The sequence below is a fragment of the Pelodiscus sinensis genome, chromosome 17 (genome assembly GCF_052426305.1).
Source record: "Pelodiscus sinensis isolate ZL-2025 chromosome 17, ASM5242630v1, whole genome shotgun sequence".
NCBI classification, from domain to species: domain Eukaryota; kingdom Metazoa; phylum Chordata; order Testudines; family Trionychidae; genus Pelodiscus; species Pelodiscus sinensis.
Window position 1 is genome coordinate 14179702 of NC_143068.1, and position 20049 is coordinate 14199750.

The window sequence follows — 20049 nt, forward strand, 5'->3', positions numbered from 1 at the left end:
TAGATAAATGTACATTAATGTAATACTTAATGTTACAATTTCTGTTTTGCCAACAACTCTATGCATTCAAAAAATAACTAGTCAAGACCCAAAAATCATGATTAACTTACAAATGATGAGATTTTAAAAATATAAATTTGGGTTTTTTTATTTGCCTTTTGGTTTTGTACCTCTAGAATACACTCAGGACATGTTTCAAACTTTTCTCAACATCTATGAGGGCTAGATGCTTACTGTTTTTATTAATGAAATCCTGAGCTTCTCATTAATTAATGACAACAGAAGCTAGGGCTTTGGGGAAAAAACTCCAAATATCACAAGACACCAAATAAAGAGAATTGTTAACACTGCACTTGAACACTCAAATGTTAGGAAATGTAAATATTTTGGTTTTCACAGTAACCTTAACTCAAACACATTGTGCATGGCATATTTAATATTAGCAATAATGGTATAATGTCAGATATTCCTTACAGTGCTCCCTCTGATATTTTCACACAGCTCCAACTGACTTCAAAGGAATTGGATGGATGAATGGATTTGAAGTCAAAACTGTGCAGAGTGAGCGAGTGAAAACCTATACTTTTGCATTTCCTAGTATTTCAGTCAATAAAACTGTAAACCTTAACATTATACTAATACACATTTATTTATCTATTTATTATTGTATTGCATTAGTAGTAGATTTATTGCAATTACATCAAAAAATGACTAGACATGAACTAGTGTGTTTTCTTATGCCACTAGGTGGCACCGTGATGTAGTTTTTAACAACAGTAGGATGCACATGTTGATTTGGATCAGGAGGATTGATTGGAAGTAAATGATTTTGCTAACACTGAGTTCTGGTTTGTTTAATGCATATTTTTATGCCTAGATGTTTGTACCGGGTTCAGCCTTTTCCTTTTGTGATACTTACTATATTTTATTGCCCCTCTCAGATAGTTGTTGTTGTTCTTTTGTTGAGGGGTTGCTTTCTCCCACACGGCAGTCTATTTTTTTAAAGTTGATCCAACATTGTGGTCACTCAACTCTGAAGCAGATGCCTAAGTGTTTTGAATTATTAAATGGCATAAATTCAAGCAATCTTGATTATTGAATTGTAACATGCGTATTTGTTAATCTCATGAAATCACACCAACATTATCACCCAAAAAAAGGATTTTAAAAGAAAATAAAGAGCAGTGCAGGTCCCCATTGTAATCAGAGTCAAACAGTGAAGCATGTATATATAAATCATTTTTGCCTAACTTACATATCTGAGATGATTAGCAGCAAACAGCCTTGCATCTCCAATTTCCCTAACATTTGAAGTTAAGTGATAGAAATGTAGCCGTGTTAGTCTGGGGTAGCTGAAGCAAAATGCAGGACAATGTAGCACTTTAAAGACTAACAAGATGGTTTATTAGAAGTGGGTCTGGCCCACGAAAGCTCATCATCTAATAAACCATCTTGTTAGTCTTTAAAGTGCTACATTGTCCTGCATTTTATTTGAAGTTAAGGTACAACAGAAGATAGAATAGTGATATACCATAGATACACCCACACACAGTGCCCTTCCTTTTGTTTTTGCAAGAGCAGACCTATGCAATGGTACTGAGTTCAGATAAACAGGAAAATATCCCAGTGTGGCAATTGTGTTGAATTAATTGCAAATGGTCTTAATGTATATTGTGCATAAACAATACATTGTGTAAAGCAGGACAAGGACATAAAAACCTACCTGCAAGCTCATGATAACATTACAAGGCACCAGGTATACTGTAATGGTTATTTTGTTGTCATTAGACCTCATTATTTGTATATATGGCATTAATAATGGGCATGTGAATTAGTGTGTTCAGCAAGCCTACAGGTACAAGAGCACACCCCATGATGTATGATATGTACTCAGTGAATGTCACCAGGGCAGCAGCAGAAAGTATGGAGATAGTAACAAAGGTGCTCCAAGGATATTGATACAGTTTGAGGAAGGTAGCAATTGTATGGCAAAAACATTCAAAAGAAAGTATGCCAGGGGAATGAGAAAACGCAGCAGAGTGGGCAGATAGGGGAGTCTGTGCAGACAACATTTTACAGCTTGTGTCCTTATATTTCACAATATAAAACCAGACACATTTTGAGTCATGGAGTTCTAGTGCCTACATAAATCACCTGGGATAGAGAGAGGCCCCATTAGGAAGTCCTTGGAGAACTTTGTGATAGAAATTCACTCCATGCAGAAGGCCAGAAGAAGGCCTATGATATGCATAATTTAAGTCCAACTTTATCCCTATTTTGAGGATTTGAATGGTACATAAAAGCTTATGCTAGCCCTCTACACAGGAAAGAATTTCATTCTATGAGTTATATAAATGCTAACTATTTTATTATTCACCCTCTTCCAAAGCCCCCAATACGACATATCTCGTAATGGCAATAGTGTCAAAAGGCTAACCTACATCTGCTATCCCTCATCGGAAAAAAATGTTAGCTAAATCTTCTTCATATGAGCCTTTTTACAGTTGGCTATTGTACTGTGGCATATTCAATAGAGATGCTAGCCTGTAGCCATCTAAATGATTAACTGATAAGCCTAGGCTTATCGGTTAATCCCAACCACACACTCTGCTCAGGCAGTAGGGGGTGCAGGCAGGAGCCGGTGCTCAAGGGGAGATGGCTTAAAAGGCTATATCAGAGACAGCAGTGGGGCAGGAGGGGGGCGGCAGGATGCTAAAGCAGCCTCTGTCCAGGGGGAGTTCGGGTCTCGGAGGACAGAGGCTGCTACCGCCTCCTGCTGCTGCCTCTGTATCCCATTAAAGACAGTGGACTACTCATTCTTAAAATTAGGCAGCTGCTTAAGGACCTTGCTGAATTAGGATCTTAACTTCTCATCCAAAGCCCATTGAAGTCCAGTGGCTCTCGTCCATAATCTTGTGGCAACTAATGATTTGTTGACTTGATATGCCCCTTGTCACTCATAATATTCATATCCTGTTCCCTTATTCTTTGCCCATAGTTTCAGCACTTTCCTAGGGTATGTCTACACTACCACCCTAGTTCGAACTAGGGTGGTAATGTAGGCAACCGGAGTTGCAAACGAAGCCCGGGATTTGAATTTCCCGGGCTTCATTTGCATATTGCTGGGCGCCGCCATTTTTAAATGTCTGCTAGTGCGGACTCCGTGCCCCCCGCCTCGCGAGGAGTAACGGTAGTTCGGAATAGGAAGCCTAATCCGAACTACCTAGTCCGTGCCGCGTGTAGCCACGGGGCACGGAGTCCTCACTAGCGGACATTTAAAAATGGCGGCGCCCGGCAATATGCAAATGAAGCCCGGGAAATTCAAATCCCGGGCTTCATTTGCAACTCCGGTTGCCTACATTACCACCCTCGTTCGAACTAGGGTGGTAGTGTAGACATACCCCTAGTGTGTGGTTTGTGTTGCTGCTTAGCACTTCTTGAATTACTGCAGTGTGTTCTCCTAAGCAGTTAAATTTTCTTAAGCTTTATCGCTCTTAGGAGGTTTCTCTGATACCTTTTCTGGATTCTGTTTGATATAAATAAAACTGTCAAATTGTAATATAATTACTGAAGGGAAACATGATACTCAGAAAGCTATTGCTTCAAGTATATGGATGTGTATTTAGTGACTTCTGGCTCTTCATGCACCCACTTGCCAAAATCATTAGTTACTGATGGGTTGCCTGTGAGTTCTCACATGAACATGGACCTGCAATGCAGAACTGACTTTTATTTTCTCAGAGCCAGAGGCAATTGGTCAGTAGCAGGCAAAGCCTAACATGCCTATTTCAAGCAAAATGCAGGACTATGTAGCACTTTAAAGACTAACAAGATGGTTTATTAGATGATGAGCTTTCGTGGGCCAGACCCACTTCCTCAGATCAAATAGTGGAAGAAAATAGTCACAATCATATATCCTTTGGCTACACGCGGCACGGACTAGGTAGTTCGGATTAGGCTTCCTATTCCGAACTACCGTTACTCCTCGCGAGGCGGGGGGCACGGAGTCCGCACTAGCAGACATTTAAAAATGGCGGCGCCCAGCAATATGCAAATGAAGCCCGGGAAATTCAAATCCTGGGCTTCGTTTGCAACTCCGGTTGCCTACATTACCACCCTAGTTCGAACTAGGGTGGTAGTGTAGACATACCCTAGGAAAGTGCTGAAACTATGGGCAAAGAATAAGAGAACAGGATATGAATATTATGAGTGACAAGGGGCATATCAAGTCAACAAATCATTAGTTGCCACAAGATTATGGACTATAGTCCATAATGCTACATAGTCCTGCATTTTGCTTCAGCTACACCAGACTAACACGGCTACATTTCTATTACTATGCCTATTTCAGCCGCCTGAGGTGATTATACCATTGAGAGAAACTGCAAGCATTTTTTTTAAAAGAGGGGGGTGGTAGAGACCAACTTCGTTCATAATACAGTTCAGTTGGAGCCAAAGGTGGATTATACTAGGGAGTAATTGGGCCAAGACAAGAAGGTGTATAATGCTGAAATTAAGGAAAGAAGATGATAAAAAGATAACATCAAAATCTCTGGGGAGAGTGTTTTCCCAGTCCCTCAAGGTTTGTAGGCCTACTGCACAAGTTTCTACTACTCCCAGCTGTTGTTTCTGTCATTTATACCCTGTTATCTCCAGCTAGGTTTTCTATAAGTTTGTCTGCCAGAGGTGTTATAGCCAGAATAATCTACCTGTGAGACATCTCAAAAATGTTCACTTTCTGTGGTTTAGTCAGATATCACTTAGTGTGAGCAGATAGAAACCTCCAAACCTGGAAGATTGGAACACTTTTGACCTCATAAATTGTTTTTAAAAGGTCTTCAAATGTCATTCTGAATATTTCACTGAAGAAACAGCTTGTTGCAGAAATCCTGAGAAGGGACATTTAAAAAGAAATTAAAGACAGGGAAAAATAAGTGAAGGGGGAGAATCTTATGAGGACTTCAAGGAAAAGAGGGTGTAGAGAACTTTAGATCTCAAGCACGGACAGAATCTCCCTTCTAACCCCACTCACCACAAAAAACAAAACCTTTAAAGTCCTTCTCTGAGGACCACAGGGAAGAACTCTCAGGCTTGTCTACATGTAAACCACTCCAGTGGTAGTGCTGCAATGACAGTGCCTTACACCTCAGGGAAGACATGACTCCATGGATAGGTGGGATTCTCCAGTCAGCATTTCCCTGAAAAGCGGTGACTAGATTATTGGGAGAATTCTCCCATTGACTTAGTACTGAGGATTTTTCAGATCCTGAGCAACATAGTTATACCCATCTAAGTTGCAGACCAAGCCTTAGAATGGAAAGGCAACCCCTAGAATTGGAAGCAGGACTGTAAAATAAAACAAAAGGTTGTCCTCCCACACAACTGGGCCATAAATGAAAGGCTTGAGGTTTGATTTAAATCTAAATTGTAAACAGCTTTGGGATTTTTTTCCCCGTAGAAGGGTCATAGGGACCCTTACCTTCTCTGATTTCATAAAAGCCAAAAATCCATTCTGTCACTTTGGATAGAGACCCAGATGTTAGAGGAGTTATTGCTGATGACGGTGGAGCTGCTGTTATTCTGTTTCTGATTTGATCAAGGTGGATCTGTGTCCAGCTTTCCAGAAAAGTTGAAAAATGAATTAGATTATCTACCCTGATTCTGAAGTATTTTTCCCTGTGCTAATCAGATTTCTAAAACTCCATTCCCCATCCTTGATTTACCATTTCAAATATTTGCATGTCTAATTCCCTTCATTCATAAATGTTTCCCTTGGAGTGAAACATAACGCTGTCTTGTTTGGATGCACTTAATTTGCTGGTATTCATGGTGTAATAGGTTCAGCCTTAGTAGTTTTGTGGGGTCTCTGAAGGGTACCTAAATGTATTCCAGGTGTTTAATATTCCTATCTAGTATTCCTTTACATTTTTTTTATATTTTGATCTAAAAAGGAGATTATTTGTTCTGTACTCTAATGCAATCCTTCAGATAACCCCATAATATAAAGGTAATGGGACTGAGCCCTCGATAGTTCCATAGAACAAATAACTTTTTGAACAAAAGGCTTCATTTTAGCAGATCTTTGTTACTGATCAGAGTCTCTAATTCTGTTTTTCCCTAGCTTTGCTCTCAAAAACAGCTGGACTGTTTTAGCTGAAATATTCCAGAAATGTGCAATGTGAAGCAGCCACTTCATACAGAAAAGTTCATCCCACATAGTTAACGTTTAGCAAAGCTATAACTGAAAATTGGGTAGCTTAATGAAAAGTGCCAGGCAACTTTAAGAGTGGGAAACAACCATTCCTGCCTCTATAGACAGTGTGTATGTGTACTTGTATTTATTTTTATATATAAATGATATTGAAAAAGACATAATAATAATTACGTGCTTCACTGAGTGTTCTCAAGGTTAAATATAATGTGTGTCTAGCATTTTGAGGCTTTCACAAGGAGGATACAGTACACATGTCACAGAGTGTGGGGGAGTCACCTGGCCCTACACCTCCACCCTCAGTCATATGTGACTTTCAGCCAGTAAGTAGAACAGAAGATTTATTGGTTCCCAGGAATGTAATGTAGCACAGAGTTGTTATTAACACAAGAACCAGAAACAGTCAGTACAATCCAACTTTGGGAGAGGGAGCCCAGAGCCAACACCCTGGTCCCTCTCTGCATCCTAAGCCCCTCCCTCTCCCCCAGAGACTAACTCACTCAGCAACAGCCCTCAGCCCTCTAGGCAGCCCTACCTCCTCCTTTTGTCCAGCTTCCCGGGCAAAAAGATGTCACCTGATTGCATCTTCCACCTAGGCTCAATTTACAAGACATTGTGTACATGCTGGCCTGGGTAGCCTGGGGCAGCCTCCCACAGTGAGAGTCACACCCAAAACTCCCACCCCAGCTGGGACCAGTGCAATGCCTAGGGCAGTGGTTCCCATCATGCCTTCTTTTTGATTTTTGAGAAACCCTCACGCCCCCCCCCCCAGAAAAAAATAGAAGCAAAATAGTCGTGGCTCCTTTAATTCCTGGGACCAGTGTAAAAAAAACGTGCAGGTACTCCAGGGGAAAAGTTCTTGACCAAAAAAAAAAGAGTTGCCCTTTTAAGAGCAGAGCAGGCATTGCCCTTTTAAGGTGGCCATTTTGAAATCTGCACTGGATGCTCCATCCTCCCCCTGCCCCAGCCAGCCCAAGCTGTGCATGTTCCGGCAGAAGCCCAAGCCAGAAAAAAACAGAAAATACCGGACATTTCACATGGTCTTTTCTGAATTTTTTTTAACCAGATGGGCCAGGCTCTTTGCGCCCCCCCTGGAATTTCTTCACGCCCTCCCCCTCCCCCCCCAGGAGGCATGCCCCGCAGTTTGGGAACCTATGGCCTGGGGAAACTAAAGGGTGAGCGCACACACACACACACATACGTACTACATAACAGCATAGGACAGTAGGACTCACATATAACATCATAAAGCGAACCGAGTGAATACAATCCCCACTATGTCACAACATGCCATGTAGTTATTAATTAAGAATAGTTGTTCTTCTGTTGATTCTATTTGGATGGGCAGTCACTGACTGTAGGTGCTCTTATTCTGTAGTTTATTTTCTGTCTATTTTTATGATCTAAAGATGATCGCTATAGAGAAGATTAAACCATTTATACTAGCAGAAGAGATGGATGTTTTGTCTCCTTAACGTGCAGACATGGTTGAAAGGGTATGTTCTTTTTAAGTGCTAATGTTTTAATACTTAAGACCATAATCTCACTTTGTTTATCCCTAAAACAATCCTACAGAAGTCAACTATGGACCAGATTTTCTTCTTTTACACCTTTAAAAAAAAGTCAGGCTGTGAAGACCTCCATTTATGTAATAGTCAGTGTCTTCAAAACACCATACACTTTCAACCAGAAGGAGATTTAGGAGTGAGAAACCTGGCCAAGTTCCTCTTCTGTTGAAATTACAACTAGATATATTTATGTAATTTAATCATGTCGTTTAAATTACTTGAGGATGCTAATTTGAAGTTGAGACACGGAGTATAACAGCTGTTCTAGATATCTCTAAAATGTGAATCTATTTTGCTTGATGCTCCCAGCTAAATTGGCAGTGTCTCTTGATTGAGAGAACATAGCAAATTTACTTAAAAATAGAAACTGGTAAACTTTACTTGAAAAAATTGTATGTGCAAAATGTGTTCATCTGTGCAATATGCCTCCATTTTAGAGGATTATCGAAAGTATGTTTAATGTGAATGAAGTTGATATCTGCTGAAAGAAGTTAGTTTTGAAATAACATATCACACTCAAAAGATTATATAAGTAGACTCAGAAAGATTAGGTTTTTATCTGTAAATTTCCATCATGAAAATCTTCTAAATACTGACCATACCTTTCTACTTATTCTATAAAGCACCTAGCCAACATTGGGTCACTCTCAGAATAATAAACCAAAGCCATCTTCATCTTTTTAAACAGATGCTCATCATCCATCAGTTATGGCATATATTTCATGACTTAATATTAACTTATTTTTTTAATAAATATACTGAATCCTCAGTTTGATTCATTAACTGGAGTATCTAGTATTATGGCTATGGGAGGGATGGGTGGGTGTTAAAAGCACTGATGTTCTTTTCTTATTTTCCCACTAAATTAAAGATTATTTTATGCATATTTTAGTCTACTCTATGCTAACAGTTGATTATCTTCTTTAAGTAAAAGGGTGGGAAGTACGTCCATATTTGGTAATTTAGTGAGCCTCATAGGCTTCAAAGTGTGAATGTTAATAGCTGAGGGTATGTCTACACTACAAAGTTAATTCGAACTAACAGACGTTAGTTCGAATTAACTTTGATAGGCGCTACACAGGCAAACCACTAGTTCGAACTTAATTCCAACTAGCGGAGCGCTTAATTTGAACTAGGTAAACCTCATTCTACGAGGACTAACGCCTAGTTCGAATTAACTAGTTCGAATTAAGGGCTGTGTAGCCACTTAATTTGAACTAGTGGGAGGCTAGCCCTCCCCTGCTTTCCCTGGTGGCCACTCTGGGCACCACCAGGGAAACTCTTCTGCCCCCCTCCCGGCCCCGGAGCCCTTAAAGGGGCACGGGCTGGCTACGGTGCCCGTGCCAGGTGCAAGCCTGCCAGCACCCAGCCAGCAGACCCTGCACCTGGCACGGCTCGAGCCAGCCACCCGATGCCACCCAGCCCTCTGCCTCTTCCCGGGACCAGGCTGGCGGCTCCCGGGAGCCTGCCCAGGTCCGCAAGAGGCGGGGGCCCACCTGGTCTAGTGCGGAGATCGTGGACCTCATCCACGACGTCCGCACTAGGCACAGGAAAGTGGCCGTCTAGGGCAGGAGAGCTGCCAGCCTGGCCACCCAGGAGCAGGTTTGCATGAAAATCAGCGTGGTCCAGTGAGACCCCAGACCCTGAGCCCTGAGCTTAGAATAGCCATACTGGGTCAGACCAAAGGTCCATCTAGCCCAGTAGCCTGTCTGCCGACAGCGGCCAACACTAGGTACCCTGGAGGGGATGGACCGAAGACAATGACCAAGTCATTTGTCTCGTGCCATCCATCTCCAGCCTTCCACAAACAGAGGCCAGGGACACCATTTCTACCCCCTGGCTAATAGCACTCCATGGACCCAACCTCCATGAATTTATCTAACTTCTCTTTAAACTCTTTTATAGTTCTAGCCTTCACAGCCTCCTGCAGCAAGGAGTTCCACAGGTTGACTATTTGCTCTGTGAAGAACAACTTTCTGTTATTAGTTTGAAGCCTGCTACCCATTCCTTTCCTTTGGTGTCCTCTAGTCCTCCTATTATGGGAACTAATGAAGAACTTTTCTTTATGCACCCTCTCCACACCACTCATGCTTTGATAGACCTCTATCATATCCCCCCTCAGTCTCCTCTTTTCTAAGCTGAAAAGTCCCAGTCTCTTTAGCCTCTCTTCATATGGGACCTGTTCTAACCCCTGATCGTTTTAGTTGTCCTCCCACCTCCCACCCTCTCTCTTCCCCGTTCCTACCTCCTTTTCCCAGTCTCTCCGAGTTTTGTTCAATAAAGAGAGTTTCTATTTTTGAACACACGTGTCCTTTATTTTGTACATGAGGAAGGGGGACTGGGGAGGGGTAAGTGGAAGGAGGTGAGGGAGGAATGGGGTACGAGCCCCCAATGGGGAGGAATGGGGTGGCTCTGCGGGCTCCTCGGGGTGGAAGCTCTCCTACAGCCCCCCCGATTGACCCCTCCCCGGATGGCAGCCTGCGGCAAGTGCAGCGAGGCTGATGGCCGAGTGCTGTGATGTGCCAAGTGTGGGCACTCAGGGCACTCCAAGCCAGGACTGCTTTGCAAGCAGGGAACCCCTGAGAACTGTCTGTATGGGGTGGGAGTTGGGTCCCTTTAAGCACAGCCCTCGGCTAGCCTGAGACAGCAGCTCCATGCTCTAAGTCCTAATCTGATGCCCTGCCGGCACTGCTTCCGGCCATCCTTAACCTCAGGTCAGGGTCTACTCAATGTGGACATGCTAGTTCGAATTAGCAAAACGCTAATTCGAACTAGTTTTTAAGTCTGGATGCACTAGTTTGAATTAGCTTAGTTCGAATTAACTAATTCGAACTAAGTTAGTTCGAATAAGCGCTGTAGTGTAGACTTACCCTGACAGTCAGCTGTGAAAAGAATACATAGAACAAAACAGCGCTATCATGCAACATCTTAGTCAAAATCCTGTGGTATGTTGTTGGTATGTTTGCAAGGGTTTGTGAGATTACCACAGAACTGATTTTAGACAGATCGTGCAGTTCCATTTCCTGCCATGCTTTTCAGTTGTCAGCCAGCAAGACCACAAGATTCAATATGGCATACAATGTTCCTTTCTGTCAGTATCTTGTAATGCAGTGTTTCCCAAACTATGGGCCGCTGCCCGATACCGGGCCACAAGAAAAAAATACCGGCCCTCAGCATAGTTGCCGGGAGGGTAGCAGAGCGGGGCGGGCTGGGAAGAAGGGGGGAGGAACCGACTGCCGGGAAGCAGTGCTGGGGGCAGCAGGGCTGTCCCGGTGGAGATCCTGGCAGGTGCGTAGGCGGGCGGGCGGCCAAAGCAGGGCCAGGAGCGGCGGGGTTGTCCTGCAGATATCAGAGCGGGCGAGTGGTGAAAGCGGGGCTGGGGGTAGCGGGGTTGTCCCGGTGGAGATCCGGGTAGGCGGGAAGGCAGCCAAAGCAGGGCCGGGAGTGGTGGGGCTGTCCCGGTGGAGATCCGGGCAGGTGGCGGGAGCTGGCTGGGGGAGATCAGGAGGAGGAGGACGGGAGAATCAGCTGCTGGAAGCAGGGCTGGACGGGGGCAGCGGGGCTGGTGGCGGGACTGACCGGAGGAGATTGGTGAGGGGCGGGGGGAACCGGCCATTGGAAGCAGGGCTGGACGGGGGCAGTAGGGCTGGACTGGGGAGATCGGGAAGGGAAAGGAGGGGGAGCGGGACTTCCCCCAATATAAAAATCTATCTGTGGTGCTAAATTATTTCTGTGTGCAAAATGGTGCGTCTTTTTAACTCCTAAATATGAACCCTAGATTTCTCCCACCTCTGCAAGAAAACTGTGCTCAGACCAGGAGTGACCACATACATTACCATTGATAAAAACAAACCACAAACAATTAAATGTTTGCTCCAATCACTGAATACCAAAAAGAGAGTATACGGAAGTTTGCGGTTCCCAGCCCATATTCTTATATTAGCCGTATTCCTTCATGGCAATGCTGCTGGGTGTCCTATATATGCTCTCAGATGATGGACTCTATTATTTTTAGTCTCTCAAACTCACGTCCTTTCTATCTCATACCTAGCTAATCACAAGAAACAATAAAAGATAAAGTTCAATAAAACCCCTTTCAAAACTTGTTATAGTAGGTCATGCTACCCCCCCAAACTATGGCTACATTCGAACTCTCTGCAGAGGCTCTGCCAAAAAGCTAATACAACCCTGGGCTTCATTCTCTTCTAGAAAATCTCTGTGGAACTGGATGGATGATAGTGTGAGGCCTTCCCAGACTCTGCTTCCCACCCTTAACTGCCCCAGACTCTTGTGCCCCAGACTGCAGAATTTTGTGCCTGGAGTGATGCTGAATAAGATAGTGCTAGATATATGGCTGGCCTACGCGGCCTACACAAGGAGGGAAGTTTGTACATGGACTATTGACCCCCATTCCTAGGAATCATCACATCATTGACTTCAAAGGGGTGGTGATATGCAATAAGTATGGGGACCTAACCCTCTTAGAAGGTAGATAAATATGGAAATGGTTCTGCTTTCTATTCCACCTGTTTTCCCCTTGTATTGTATTTTATACTTACATAATTTGACCACAGGATATTTTTAGTACCCCTTTTTTCCAATCTTACCTGTAAAGCAATGTAAAATAATGGTTGGTTGCATTGAACAGAACATAAGCATAATGAAGTGGCGCTTGATACAACTCATATTGAGACTTTCCGTTGACTTTAATTTGCACTGGATAAGCTCCCTTACCTACCAGTGGACTGAGTTAGTCTCATTCTTTAATGAACAAGTAGTTCATAAAAACTATAATTATGCAAAAGATAATAGAAGCGCAGTATGCGGAACTCTATTGTTCTTTGAGTCTATATTCCAAACATGGATACATGCGTGCACCACGTACCACAGCCAGAAGGTCTATTTAGCAGTGTCTTTGGATTGGCAGGGTGTCATGCATCCCCTGTGCTTGCAGCCAAAGATATAATAGCCAGTGAGAGTGAACGTCTCACCAGTTCACTCTGACTGCTACCGGGTCTGAGTCGTAACACCAGAGCCTCTGCACCTTTAGTTTTTACTAAGACAGTAACTTTTATCTGTAACAGAAGAGACATAAACTAAAGTCTACTGGTGCTGTTCCATATGCTCAACTGTATTGTTTATAAGCTTCAGCAGGGTAGCTGAGTTAGTCTGTAACTGGAAAAACTTAAAAAACAATGAATAGCAGCACCTTTCTATTGTTTATGTCCTGTTCATTTCACATGAAGAGTCAGTAGCCTCTTGTCCAATTATTTGTAAAAATAGTTTCTGGTGGAATGCATTTGAAATAGTTTTCTGTATCATCATTTCACTGTTGTTGCTTGAGGCAATCAGAACAAGTCTTGATGCTATCATTTATGAAATACCATAACTAATTAGAAGATCACCCCCTCAGGTTCTGATTCTGTGCCATTTGTATTGACATTGAATTAATTTGCTTCCTTATCTCAACAGAATAAGTTGGTTTGACTTAATTTTGTAGTGTAGACTTGCCCTTAAGTTACAGCCACCACACTGATTAAACTGTTTTTGCATGGCCACATGGCACTTTTTGTGTTGGCAGTGCATATACTCACCAGGAGTGCTTGCACCCATATAACTCTGTGTGGGGCATTGTGGGAGGGCTTCTGGAAGACAGCAACAACTGATGTAAACAACACTGTGTCTATACTAACACTGTGTCGACCCAACTACATTGATGTAAGTACTACACCTCTGCAGAGATAGAATTATTAAGTTGGTTTAGTGGGCAAGTTACATTTGTGAGAATTGCATTTTGGTGTAGACACTGAGGCCCTGTCTACCTACATGGAAAGATTGAAGTAAGACACAGAAGTCCAGCTACGTAAATTACGTAGATGGAGTCGCTATATCTTACATCGCGCTGTCTACGCAGTGGGAGGCTGACAGAAGCAAACTTTCCTATTGGCTTCTCTTAGTCCTCATGAGGAGCAGGAGTACCATCACCAATGGGGGCATTCTTTGAGTTTGATCTAGTGAGTCTGTAATAGACCCACTACATCAAACCCCGGAAGATTGACTGTGTCAGCGTGGATATTCCACGTAATGTAGACATACCCTTACAGAATTAGGTCAACATAAGTTATCTTACAAACTCTGCAGTATAGACCAGGGTTTGGTGTAAGAGTTGCAAAACCAGTCCTTAAGGAGCAAGAATTAATAAATGCAGTTTCCTTTAAATAACTTCTGTTGAAGTGCCTATAGCGTTAGGCTCTTTGACACTTACCTTTGCCAAGGCATTTCTTGTATAAATATACAACTTTAGTGTGGCTTCAAGAAAAACACATTTGCAAATGCGCAACAGAGAATTACACTTTGTCAGCTTTGAAATCTTACTTATGAGATGAAAGGTAAAATAGTCTGACTTGAAACAAAGATATAATAACCTGTTTTACTCTTTGAACTGATTGCCAAGGGATTAATAGGCTCACGAAAGTTTATCCTTACATTATTAATTTTTTTGCTGTGAGCAGCTACTTTGTATGTGACATATGAGATGTGAAAATATGGGAATGGGGTAAAAATAGCTGAATTTTCATTTAAAAATCCAATATCACCTTAAAATGTTTACAATGTAACTTATAATGCAAAAAAAAGTAAGCTGTTTGGCAAATACCACACCATATTTTGAAACTCACTGCATTTTCCTTTTTCATATACCTGTGCTTCTCCCGGTTGATCCAGAGCCCCTGTTTTCTCAGTCATTGCTCATATATCTCAAAATCAACAAATGGTTTAAATTCTAGAGATAAAAGATTCATTTACTCAGGGAAATGGTGTTGGAATACTGAGCTTCTTGCTTATGGGTCACTTTGAATTTTGATCCACGTCACTATATGGGGGTAGCATTTAGAAGTGATGAGGGGCTTTAGCCCTCCCTTGAATTTTGTACAGGACTATGTAGCACTTTAAAGACTAACAAGATGGTTTATTAGATGATGAGCTTTCGTGGGCCAGACCCACTTCCTCAGATTTTTTTTTTTTTTTTTTTTTGATCTGAGGAAGTGGGTCTGGCCCAGGAAAGCTCATCATCTAATAAACCATCTTGTTAGTCTTTAAAGTGCTACATAGTCCTGTATTTTGTTTCAGCTACACCAGACTAACACGGCTACATTTCTATCACTATTCTTGAATTTTGTACTCACTCTAGCACTAGACAGAGCTCTTAACTGCAACACAGCCTGAGTATGATATGTGATGAATTCCAAAGCTGGGAGCAGCACAACCTTTGGGGCAGGGAGCTTGTTTATAAACAGAGGCAGGATGATGAAGATAACAAAAGGCTTGTCACTAAAGTAAAGTAAGTATCATAAAAGATGATCTTGAAAACATTGTCAAGCACTCCAGTTAAAAGGTAGGAAACGAAGGGTGGGAATAAATAGTGAAAATGTAGAGAAGCACATAGCGGTGTTCCCCAGCTCTCTGTACTGGGACCCTCTCACCAAAATCAGAAGTGACATCCTTGCAGAATAGTATCTAGGCCCTGAATTTTGCAAACACGCTTGTTCTTAACTTTACTTATGTCCTTTAAACAAGTGAAGTTAAGTGCACACACAAATGTTTGTAGGATCCGAGCTATGGTTGTTTTCAAAACCATGTTTGTCACATGACCAGTACAAAGTGAATAGGTTCCTAGTTGGACATCTGTCTATATTACAAATCCCATCATGACAATCGATGCCTTGTTTTGCTGTTTGAAAAGAGAGGCTAAGAATTAAATAATTAAATATTGAATTATCCTCTCCTTTCTAGATGAAGCTAAATCCTTGCAGGAACATGAGGTGAGATCGGCCTCCTTTGCATCCCACAGAATCGTTTATTCAATGCCAATTGCTTACATGTGCTAACACGCTGACAGAAAAGGGAATTGCACAGGAATTGCTCATTTAATTACTGGTGGGGATGTATGATAACGAGCCCAGCTTGATTGTCAGATCTCAGATTGGGTTCGTGGGTAGAGATGGTCAGGGAAGACTTTGTATTAGTATTGAGCACATCTGATATGGGAAACAAAAGAGGGCTTGATTTGGTGAATTCAATGGGAGTCTTTCCTCATCAGTGAATCAATTCAGATATTTTGGCAGGTGGTGTGGGCGAGATTTGGGTCCTCCCCACTTAGCAAGGATTGCATTTTGGTCCCTGCTCATTTCCTCCCAGCTTGCTCTTGAAGGGACTCCAGGTTTCTCAGGCTGTGAAGTCTCCTTTCTCTCATGCCCACCCTCAGGTGCCCAGATTCCCAGGTCTTTGACTTGGCTATCCCTACATCTGGAGAGAGGGGCAACTGGGCTATATTTCACTGGCGTTGTGAAGCAGGGTGCTAGTTCACTATGCTACTCACTGAAATTTGGCCCGGCTACTCTTCCCCAGCCCTGAAGCCTATGGAACTTAAACAAGCAATACAACTTTTTACCTTATTCTGGCCTGCATATTTATACCCGCCTCTGGAAATTTCCACTACATGCGTCTGACGAAGTGGGTCTTTGCCCACAAAAGCTTATGCTCCAATATATGTTAGTCTATAAGGTGCTACAAGACTCCTTGTAACTTTCTGGTGAGTTGAGGGAGTTGCCACCAGCCTCCTCAATTGATATTGTTGCTTCTCATGTTAGTAAAGTGAGTAGGATTTGGCGCTACTTTTCCTAGAGAGAGCAAAGCTTGAATGTTGTCAAGTGATTACCCGATAATATTCACTGTTGTTGTAGCAGTGTCGGTTGATAGAATAAAAGATATTACCTCAGCCACCTTTTCTTTCTATCTGTCAATATACTTTTCTTTTCATTTCCAAACCTGTTGACTGGTCTTTGCATAAATAATTATTTCCTTCAGGCATCTTTTTAAAAATGTACAGTATGCTATTGTGGGATAGTCATCCAGTGGGAAAAATAATTAATAAAATATAATGCATAATTTGTACCATACTGAATTAATTATTTGGATTTGAATTAATACTGAATGAATATTCCCAGTGCTAGGGAAAATAATAGCAAATATTTTTCCAATATAATTTTCATTTTTTCCATGACTCTTTTCAACAACTGTTATAAATTTGACATATTTCTCAACAGCAGAGGAGAAAAACTTTGTATATTTCTGATAAAATTTGCATGCAACTAAATAATGGTGGTAGCCTTTACATTTTTAACATATTGATATTAATGTATTGTAATCTCTTACGTCCCTTTTTAAGAAATTGATAAAACAGACTTAGAGAAATCACCTTTTGTATTGTTTTAATTAGTACTCTTGCCATCTGGTTTCCATTTAAATTGCCCAGGGTTGTTTGGTTGGTTTTCTTTCAGCCAGCATGTCCATTCTGAGGTCTGAAAATTACGTTTCTTTTCCTATTTGTTTTCCATTTGGAATATATTGGGAGAAGTTTTCCCCTGGACTATGCACCCCTTCTGGTGGTGATCTTATCTCTATTTTTTAAAATAATATTTCTGTGCACACAATCTAAAGACAGCTATTGCAGTCACTTTGGGAATGTGCATACACATACACCTTTTGAAAATGTCTAAAAATAGCAGCACTTTGATGGGAAAATGTTTCAAGGATGAAACATACTAAAGTAGCTTTAGTTAAATAAACTTGAGGCTTCAGTGGAAGTACTTAAAATAAAAATGTTTAGCACTAGTGCGTTACACTGTCTAGTATCCTGAGAATATAACATTACATATCAGCTGGTAATCTATGGCCTAGAGTCAGGCTTTTGGCTAACTGGGGTTATTTAAGGTGACACCTTTGTTTTCCTTTGCAACAAGAAAGTTTTAAGAGTATCAGGCTCTAGGTTTGGAGATTTATGAGGTATTTAATTTTTTTGATGCTGAAATCAAAGTAACACTGATAAATTATAAGGTCTTTGGGAAGAGACTGTCTCACCTGGTTTGAACATGAATAGTCCTGTGGCATCTTAGGGTATGTCTACACTACCCTCCTATTTCGAAATAGGAGGGTAATGTAGGCATACCGCAATTGCAAATGAAGCCCGGGATTTGAATTTCCCGGGCTTCATTTGCATAAGCCGGGCGCCGCCATTTTTAAATCCCGGCTGGTTTGAACCCCGTGCCGCGGGGCTACACGCAGCACGAACTAGGTAGTTCGAACTAGGCTTCCTAGTTCGAACTACCGTTACTCCTCCTTTTGTTAGAGACTAACAAAAATAGTATCATGAGCTTTCATGGGCAAAACCCAATTCTTCAGATGAAATGATCTCTCCTGGCTCTTTGGGGACTCTTCCTGGTGTAAATGACTAATAATAATAATAATAATAAAATAAAATAACCAAAATATTGTGTGTTTAATTAGGTAAAAAAAGCTACAGCAAATGGTTCTGGAAAATGAGCATATGTATCATAAAGTTGTATAGACAATAGAGACAAAACAAATAAAAAGTTCCATAAAGAGTATCCTTAAAAGCTATGGGACTAAATAGGAAATTATTCTGATTTCAGGTATCAGCAAAATTAAACATTTTTTCAACTCTGCATATCCAAGTCATTTTTACACCCTGCAGTGATCATGTATCATTGTGTCCTGCTGACTCCATAGGATTTGTCAGTGTTTTCAGCCACTGACAACACTTTGTTCCTGTCTATTCTTGGGATTATGCTGAAAATTTTGTGAAAAGTGTTTGAATGGCAATAAAGATGTGCTAATGGCTTTCAACACACATCTTAACAGACACCATTAACACTTCTTGGCAACTGGAGACCCGACAAAGACTGCCCTATTGGATGGTAATTGCTTAAAGCTAGACACCATCTGGCAAAAGGGGGTAGGTCTATATTACAACTATGTTTACACTGGGAAGGTTTGAGGACAACAGTGCTGTGACAGGCAAAAGTCACCAAAAGTGAAAACTGGTCAAACCAGATTTCCTGCCTCCCCACTTTTGACATTTCATGGCCACCTTGCTAGCACCCTGTCAACAGATAGAGCGAAGCAATGTGGGAAGGCAGAGCTGATCCTTGTGCTTCTTGGGATTCCTTCCTAGCTCTGTGAGCTCTCTGTGCTGGGGAATGTCAAAGCATCACAGCAGTTTCACCAGCCCTCCTCTTGCAGCAGCAAAACATAAGCATTACATCTCACTCAGCTGTCAGATACTTCCCTGGAGCTTTGAAAGGGGAGACGCACATGCCTGCAGGGCAGCAGAGATCACAAAACACTGGGCAGAGACATCAGGGCAGGCATTGAGGGATATTGGGAAAAGCCAATTCTCTTGACAAAACAAACAGCAGAGTCCACATTGGCTCTTTGTCAACAATAAAGGGAGGGAAAAAGTCTTTCACAGGATGGAAACTTTTTGTCACCAAAACTGAGTGTTTTTCCCTCTAAAGTCACATTGTAGTGTAAATGTTCTCACTGTTTGATCACCAAAAGGCAGGTTTTATTGACAAAATATGCCAGTATAGACAAGGCCTACATAGCTTTTAGAGAAAAGGCTGGGTCGACAAAGCCCTGTCACTAAAAGTCAGTCCTGGGAATGCTTTTTGTCAGCACTTTTGTCAACAAAACACTTTCACCCCCAATTAGCAGGTTTTGCTCTGTCAGCAGGAGAGTGCTTCTACTGACAAAAAGGAACTCACACATGCACTTGCTGTGTCAAGACCTTGTCATTCACAGGGGGGAGGGAGTTGAGCACCCATGAATGAGAAAAGTTTTCACAAACAAGTGGACGTAAACATAGCCTACGAGACATATAAGGAATAGAAAGTCATTATAAATAGCGATAGAAATGTGGCCGTGTTAGTCTGGGGTAGCTGAAACAAAATGCAGAACAATGTAGCACTTTAAAGACTAACAAGATAGTTTATTAGATGATGAGCTTTCATGGGCCAGACCCCACTTCCTCAGATCAAATAGTGGGAGAAAATAGTCACAACCATATATACCAAAGGATACAATTAAAAACAACAACCTACACCCCACCATCAACCTCAGCCTGGACCATTCTACACAAGAGATCCACTTCCTGGACACCACAGTACAAAACAACAATGGAAAATTAGACACCACTCTCTACAGAAAACCCACTGACTCATACAGTTACCTACATGCTTCCAGCTCCCATCCAGAACACACCACACGATCCATCGTCTATAGCTAAGCCCTTCGATACAACTGCATCTGCTCTAATCCCACTGACAGAGACCAGAAGCTTCAGGATCTCTACCAAGCATTTATAAACCTCAACTACCCACCCGGAGAAATAAAAAAGCAAATTGAAAGAGC

General features: G+C 41.8%; 1 protein-coding gene across 2 annotated transcripts in view; it reads right to left on the bottom strand.

Annotated features, from left to right (window-relative positions):
* EDN3 (endothelin 3) overlaps positions 1-20049 on the bottom strand; it is a 145630-nt gene that overhangs the window by 54778 nt on the left and 70803 nt on the right. The window lies entirely within an intron of this gene.